Below are 8,186 nucleotides of genomic sequence, written 5' to 3' on the forward strand. Positions count from 1 at the left end.
GACTGAAGATCTAAAAACTATGGCGCCCACTGGAAGCAGCGGAAGAGCTGGAAAAAATGTCAAACATATGTTAATCATCAACCAACACGACCGCAAATAATAAATTACATTCTGGTGTAGCATCTACGGACTTGACGCTAACTACGTCTCTGTCTGTTCCCTTTTGATAAGGAAATGGTGGACGGTCGGGAAGCCAAAATGAAGACCAGATGATGACTTCCCCCCCCTCCCTCCTCTTCAGTTACATGCCATAGTTTAAGAAGCTTCACATGGTCAACAGCAGGGCAGCTGCCTGTGTTCGTAGACTGCAGGGGAGCAATGGGTGTTCATAAATTAAAATTCCTGAAATACGGCGCTAGGAGGCAGTTTGGAAGTCTGGTCCGTGTCAGCATTACAACCTGTGCATAATTTCTGAGAAACAGTGATAAAAGAAGTATTGAAGACATCTGTTAAGAGCCTGAACACGTCTAGTGTCTGTGCCAGTTGTGTAGCTTGTCATGAAAGATGCCCAGAATTTATTTGTTGTCCAGAATCTGCTGATGCTCGACGTTTTGTGTACTAACAGACACATGTTTTTAATGTCTGTCTGTATACAAGGGTTTAGGAAGACTAAAGTAAATTTAGCTACTGAAAGGTCATACATTTGCTGTCATGCTAACCTCTCGGCGTATCCAGTGGCTCTCAGCTACATATAGAGCAAAAGGATTTACAAACATAATAGGGAGAAGCACGATTATAGCTCTCTATTGAGCTGTAAGGATTTCTTCATAATTACAAAGGAAAGGCAATGTCTGACTGCCAAAACTGGCTAGCCAGCTTGTCACATATAAAAGAATACGAGGAAATGGAAATGTGTCATTCGGAGTGCCCAGCGGCACTGAGGGATCAGTAAAATGTACAAAGTTGATCATTTTACAAGAGCCACTTTTGCCAAAACAATTCCAATTTCATAACCATCCACTCATGCAACATATTTGATAACCATCCAGAAAGTCAGACCTGTGCAAGTCAGTAAATACCAGAGATGTGAGTTTGGCTGACTGGTTAAATGGGAGTCAGAGTTACACAAGCTTTCAGCAATGCTGCTGAATATTATGACATGCATTACAAAATCTAATATACTACATACAGTCATAAAGTTGTGTGGTAAATGAAAAACTAAGACGTGGATGCCTAAGATTTGTTCAACTTTTTCAAAATTTATGAAGACTTTTGGAACAGATTGATTGTGAGAACTGTGACAAGTAATCAGAATATTTTTGATTGGATTATATGCAGCAAATCAAAATCATGAAAAGGAAAAAAAATTACTAAAAAAACAAAAACAAAAACAAACTGGACTGACTGCAAAAACTAAAATAATTAAAATTACAAAAGAGTTTATTTCATGTAGGGTTGGACAGACAATACTGTGAGACAATAAAAATGTATCTATTATAAGAGATTCTGCTATATTGTAGCCATCCTTTTAAAATTTCTGGGTGTATTATGTCACTGTGGGCAATGCAGAAAAGTAATGAGCAGAACAGATTTATGGTTATATCATATGATTTTTTTTTTTTTTTTTTAATTTGAAGTAACTTTATTTGTTGTTAGGTATTTAAATCATTGGATTGGTCCAAAAGTGGTTCTTTTATCCAGAAACTGTGCTATATCACAATATATACCGATCAATATAAAAATCACACAGAGGGCGACTTTATCCATATCACATGCTCCTGATTTCATGTCACGTGTCTGATATTTTCTATTGACGTGTTCATCTCGTCAAACAACAAGGCAAAATATGGCAGTTCACTTGAATTAAAAAGGCATATGGCACATTAATATACAAATATATATTTAAACAAGCTTAATTAGAACTGAAAACAGATTAACTGCCCAATCTTTTAAGATTCAATTGCTGTGTTATCATGGATATTTCCTGCAGTATACCAGATGTCGTACAGTCACGGGGACCTGCGGCCTCCGTCACAGCTGATCTCCGTGATCAAGCTGTTTGGTTTGGTTCACAGTCACCTGCAGCACAGCCGTGTTGAGGCCTCGCTGAGTGAGTGACCGCTCCATTGCCGGACAGAGAGAGCCCATCAGAGCAGCCGGTAATGAGGAGGTTGTTTGGCACGCTTTGGGGGACTAACGAGAGGGATTCATTCACACTCAAACACACACATGCAGAAGAGGTTGTATGAACAGAATCCATTCTTGCTTTGACATGGAATTCTTAGAGAGTGAGAGCACATATCTGTTGAAATGAGTTGCTCTGTGTGTGTGTATGTGTGTGTGAGAGAGAGAGAGGGAGTGTGAGTGTTAATGAGAGGCCGAGCGAGGCGTGCGAACACTTGGAGCTGAAAGGTACTTCTGGCTACTACTCGCTGAGTGATTGACACTCTCAGCCTCTAGTATCTGATGACAGATCTACATGGCTGGGAACAGCACCAAGCAAAAGTGCCTTGGCACGCAGACATACATGCACAGACACACACACACACACACACACTAACACACACACACACACACAAAACGGACCCACAAATACACACCAAGTTCAAGTAGTTTGAACTCCAGCTGAAATCACAGAGCCCTGCCCTGTCAGTGGCCCACCACACTGATAAAGAAAGCTGGCAGGGAGGGCAGGCAGGAAGAGGAGAGAAACGGGGGGAGGTGAGGGGAAGAGAGGGGAAAAGGGATATGAATGTCCAGTAGAGGACAAAATATAGGGTGTGAAGGGAAAAAGAAAAGAGTTAAGGAGCAGAAGAGGTTTAGAAAGGAACCAACAAAGAGGCTTTACTCATTAGCTACATACTGTATGAATGTAGAACAGTTTTTCATCTTAATTGATATAAAATAGAAAAGCAGCAGGTCTTCAAATTTGACAAGCTGGAAAACAGAGTATTGAGTATTTTTGCTTGATAAGTGACTCAAATGGTTAATTAATTACTGCTTAATTGTTGCTGATGATTCATTTTCTGTTGATGGACTTATTGTTTCAGCTACACCAACGCAGAGATTAGCAACACAAAGGAGCCTAAATATACAGACAAATACACATGTGTACGCAGCACAGAGGAGTTAGAATACACTCAAGAGCCTTATTTTCATGATTGATTAGTCTGCCTATTACCTTCTTGATTGACTGAATAATCATTACATTGTTTAAATGTCAAAAAAATAGTAAAAATGTGCCCATCATAATTCCCCAGAGCCCAAGTTTATGTCTTTTAACATTTTGGGACCATGTTAGTGTTTTCACTTTAACATGTTATCGCTTGGATAAATCAATTATCAAATTATCTGTCGACTGACTAACCGATTACTCGCTGCAGCTCTATACAATACGTACACGCACAGTGTCACACAGGCGTCTTTATGGCAATACAACTTTGCTCAGACTGTAGGCAGTCTCAGCTTCTCCATTATTTGAAAGTGATCAGATCGGATTTAGGTGTCCAGACATCACCAACCTATCTTCATGGGTTGCTGTGGTAACGATGTAGGTGTTAGTAATTATGTATGCTGGTTACATGGCTTTCCGATGCGAAAGCATGACAAATTCCAGCTTTACCTGTACAGAAGCCACCGACAATTTATTTCAGCATCTGTCCACCGACTGTTGTTCTGTGTTGTCCTTTATACAGCTTTGCTAGTATCAGCATGGATCCTGCTCAGCTGCTATGATGCACTTCCGTCACTCTGGATTTTACGTTGTGTGTCACGTTGTGAATGACGCAAAAGACACTTTGAAATCTGATTTGAGCAGCCAGAGCATCCGGAATCAGACGCATCTGGAGAAATTCGATTGGAATTGCATTTCAAACCACCTCCAAATGTGGCTTGGAACCGATTTGCAAAAAAAATAAAAAATTGCATTTCATGTGGTTTTTTTTTTGCTGTCCAGACATTCTAAAATCAATCTGGATACAATCTGGATATGCCAAAAAACAGATTTGGGCTGGCAGTCTGAACAAGGCCAGAGTTATTTTCCTGCAAGTCTGCTAATAGACAGACAGCAACTCCAGCTGGCCTGCGTATTGTCAACAGCAGCCTCTGTCCCGGATACTGAGCCTATTATTGCATTATCACAAAACACACACACGCACACACACACATTCACAAAAGGGTATACACTCACAGGCTGTGTGTGGGCTTTAATACAAGACTCTACGAGACCATGATTCATCTGTGCTATTTCAAGGAGGCCCCCTTTTTGTAACGCCTGCAACATCACTCTGTGTCCTGTGTGCATCCTCCACTGCTCTATTCCTGGGTGAGAGGGTTACCGAGGTTTAAAGTGAGAGTCTTCCACTAATAATAACCACCAACACCAACACCATCCGGTTCTAATTCAATCTGAGAGATCTATTACAGTTTATTAGGATGTATAGGTTACACTGCACAGATACTCGCTGACTTTCTTTTCCAATTTATTCCTTTGGGAACAAACACCCTACACTAATATAGACTATTGATTTCATGGGTTAGTTACCAGTATTAGGCTAATACTCAATATAAATGTTTTAATATTGGCTAATTCTGTCGTGAAGGATTTACAATAGAATAAAGGCAAATGATTGAAATTGCGACAGACAATTTAAGGATATTTTCCATCCATTTTAGCGACAGAAATATAAAATTTTCCAGTTTCTTTTCATGCACTTGCAACTCGTGACGTCAACTGTAATTCCACACTGATGTGCTCGCACTACACTAACAGCAGGGGCTCTGTGCATAAACCTTGATGTGCAGAGTGGCAGTAATACTACCACCGACAGGCTTGGGTTGGACATTCCCAGCGGTTTGATTCTCCCAGGCAGAAAACCTCAATATTTTAATTTAATCCCCAGAGCAGTCATTTAGCCACTCCGCAATCCCCAGGTCCAGTGCTTAGTCTGATAATTACCCTTATTGGACACCCATAATGATTAGTTTTTGGTTTCACCCAAAGCAGTACAGGCAGTTTCATAGGGCGGTCGCGGCGTTCTGCGGAGTGGAAAACCAATCATGCGTGGTATAGCTCATGTCGTAAAAGAGAGAGGGGTATGATTATTACTTTGCATGGCAGGCGACAACTCCTGGACAGGACATGGTGCAAACTCTGTCTTTGTGTAACTTTCACTTTTTGGCATCCAGGATACTTTAAAGATCGCAAAACAGGTGGTGGTGGCGGCGGCCCTCCTTCTGTGTCAATATTAACAACGATCATCGGACCCAGCTATCATGTTCAATTAAAAGAACAAAGGTCAAAGAGGATGAGAGGGCATTTGACGGGAATTATACCCACTGAGAGCCAACGCAACCAAACCGAACTAGGAACATACCTTCCCGACACTGTAAATGCGCGGATCAAGCGGTAATCAGGGAAAATCTAGACATCTCACTCTTCGCTTTGCTGCTACTCTCATTTGATTTTCCTTTTTGCGTTTCTCCCGACATTTCCAAACTGACAGCATATTACCGAACTGCAGACATTCCCTCCACATGCGGTGTAATAATCCACCCCCAAAATACCGTAGGAAACCCTTTCACACATGGATCTGAACATCCACCACCATGACAGGCTGACGTGCAAGTGCCTGTGCAGAATCCAAGAGGAAAGTGGGCTCACAGTAGCGCAAGCTGGTAGCTCAGCTGGTATAATCTACAGCTGGCTGGGAGGGTGAGCCTTACTGGAAAGTCATCAGTGATTTTTTTTTTGTCTCCTTCATGTCTGAAACAGGTCAAGACAGGTCCCCTCCATCTCCTTCCCTCCCTGTGCTGCTCTTTACGAGCCCCACCTGGCAGATTAGTATTCCACTACTACAACTACCTCTTCTGCTGTTGACACATGCACACACACACATACACATGCACACACACACACACACACACTCCTCTATAGGTGTTGTGGTTAAAGGCAGCACATAAGTTACTGTTCAGGCTCCGCCACCTTGGTTTCATACAGGTAATGTGTGGCCCATGCAGCACAACACATTCCACCACATGTGAAGAAAAGCAAACTCACATATACACAAACAAGCACAGCGAGCAAGTCTTGCCACACTCTTTGTTGACTTAACAAATAATCCAAAAGGGCTGCTTTACTAATTGTGAAAAAAGCCCATCACATTTTCCAATACCTGCAGGTGACATTTTTAAATTGCTTATTTTGTCTGCCAAACAGTCTGAAACCCCAAAATATTCATATAAAAATCAGATGAAAGCAGCAAATCCTCACATTTGAGAGGCTTGTAGCACAGAATGTTTAGCATTTTTGCTTGATACTTACTTCTATGATCAAAACTGTTGTCCACTGAACAAATCGTGAGATCCGAGGCCAATTCAGTCCTTTAACAACAGGGTTGTCCACCATCTAAAGATCAACCACTGCACACAGGAACATTTGCACAACTCATTTGTCATTACTGCAACCATTAGATGATTAATCGATTAGTTGACAACTAATTTGATGAATCGATTAATCATTTTTTAAGTAAATATTTTCTGAATTCTTTAGTCTTCTATGATAGTAAACAGAATATCTTTGGGTTGTGGACTGTTGGGCTGTTAAAAACAAGACGTCATCTCGCGCTTTGGGTAACAGTGATCGACAATTGTCACCATTTTCTGATATTTTATGGACCAAACAGCTAATCAATTTATCGAGAAATTCAGCGACAGATTAATCGATAAGGAAAATCATCATTAGTTGCTGCCTTACTCCGGTTTCTGTCAAAATAGCTTAATTAACAGTAGACACATTGCACAGACCTGACAACAAAGTGTAAAATCAACACATTATTCATCCTGTACTCTGTGAGCATCCTCAACTGGTCTGTTACTGGGTGAATATAATATCTTTATAGTGACTTGTGATGCTATGGTGCCCAAATTGTGATTAAAAAATAAATAAATAAATAAAAATATCCAGCACATACCTAAGCATACCCAGTTACTAACATAATATGCCACATCTCCCACAAAACATACAGCGTCTCCTTTATGTAAACTTAGTGTGGGGAAATACATTGAAATATATTTGTGTGTATGGCTAAACACAGTTTTCCTGCTTTTATGTCCCTGTATGTTGAAGGAAATGGGGCCAAAGCAGTGGTTGTGGTAGTCCAGTACAAAGTCTAGATATCCTTGCTTACATAATGTCAACAAGAGAAAGTGAAACATTATGACTTCATTCATAAAAAAAAAAATACCCTGAAATTCCTGACGACTTAAGAAATAGAGGAAACGGTTTGAGTAACCAAGTGTGGTACAGTGCATAAAAAGATGGCCTAATGTCCTTTCCAGTGGCCAATTTAAACATGAGCTACATGAATATCATGAGTATGTCAAAGCAGCCTACACTTCAACCATTTTTTGTATGTTTTCAAACCCATTCTGAAGTTAGCTGAAACATATTTATGCTGTACTGTATGAAAAAAAGCCTCGTCTTGTGCGTAGACACTAGCAAGTCGCAAACAATGTAACTATTATACCGCCAAATACGTGAAACATTGTAAAAAAAAAAAACTGCAATGTGTTCATAAAATAGGATGGAAATGTTGTACGCACCGCTACATTTTAACCACCTGAGGTTTTCGCCGCAATCCTGGATGCTTCATTTTGGCTAAAAAGCGAGCAGAGGAGGAGGAGGAGAAGGACAGGGAGGAGGAGGAGGAGGAGGAGGAGGGTTGAAAAACTTGCCGCAGTTCAGACTTCTGCAGTCCCGACTGACTGGGTCCAACTCAGGAAGCCGCTGTCTGAGCCCCAAACCCTGTTCCCGTGTTCACCACCCAACACAAAACACACTTAGACATACAAAGACTCCAACTTTACCTTCGCTGGTCCGCCGCCGGCTCACAAACAGCAACAGTAAATCCACAACTTCACACGGCGTGAGTTCATGCGGACGGTAGTGCGCGCTGCTGCCGACAACACGGCGAGGACAAGTTCATCCACATATTCTCAGACAAGACCAGAGGCTTGGAGGCGGCAGGGGGGGGACTGCTTCTTTGGTTTCCCCCTTTCCCCGAATCGCTTTCGTTGGTCCTTTCCTCTCGGATATTCCCCTCCCTGGTCCGTTTGAGATCAAACCATCACATTCCACCGCGTCCTTAACAATGAAAAAAGGTGGGTTTTCCTTTTCTGCTGCCGGAGGACCCACCCCTCGGGATGACTCTGCCCGGTCTGACCGCAAAGAGAACGCCCTTCCCGGC

The 8,186-nt window shown here is 41.6% G+C and overlaps 1 protein-coding gene across 2 annotated transcripts in view; it reads right to left on the reverse strand.

Moving 5' to 3' along the window:
• Positions 1–8,186, reverse strand: part of luzp1 (leucine zipper protein 1) — a 50,383-nt gene extending 42,197 nt beyond the window's left edge. For both annotated transcript variants that reach the window (XM_042388711.1, XM_042388712.1), the window contains exon 1: positions 7,807–8,186. The gene's annotated coding sequence lies outside the window, so the exon portion shown is untranslated. The remainder of the gene's footprint in view (positions 1–7,806) is intronic.

Source organism: Thunnus maccoyii, chromosome 16 (assembly GCF_910596095.1).
Source record: "Thunnus maccoyii chromosome 16, fThuMac1.1, whole genome shotgun sequence".
NCBI classification, from domain to species: domain Eukaryota; kingdom Metazoa; phylum Chordata; class Actinopteri; order Scombriformes; family Scombridae; genus Thunnus; species Thunnus maccoyii.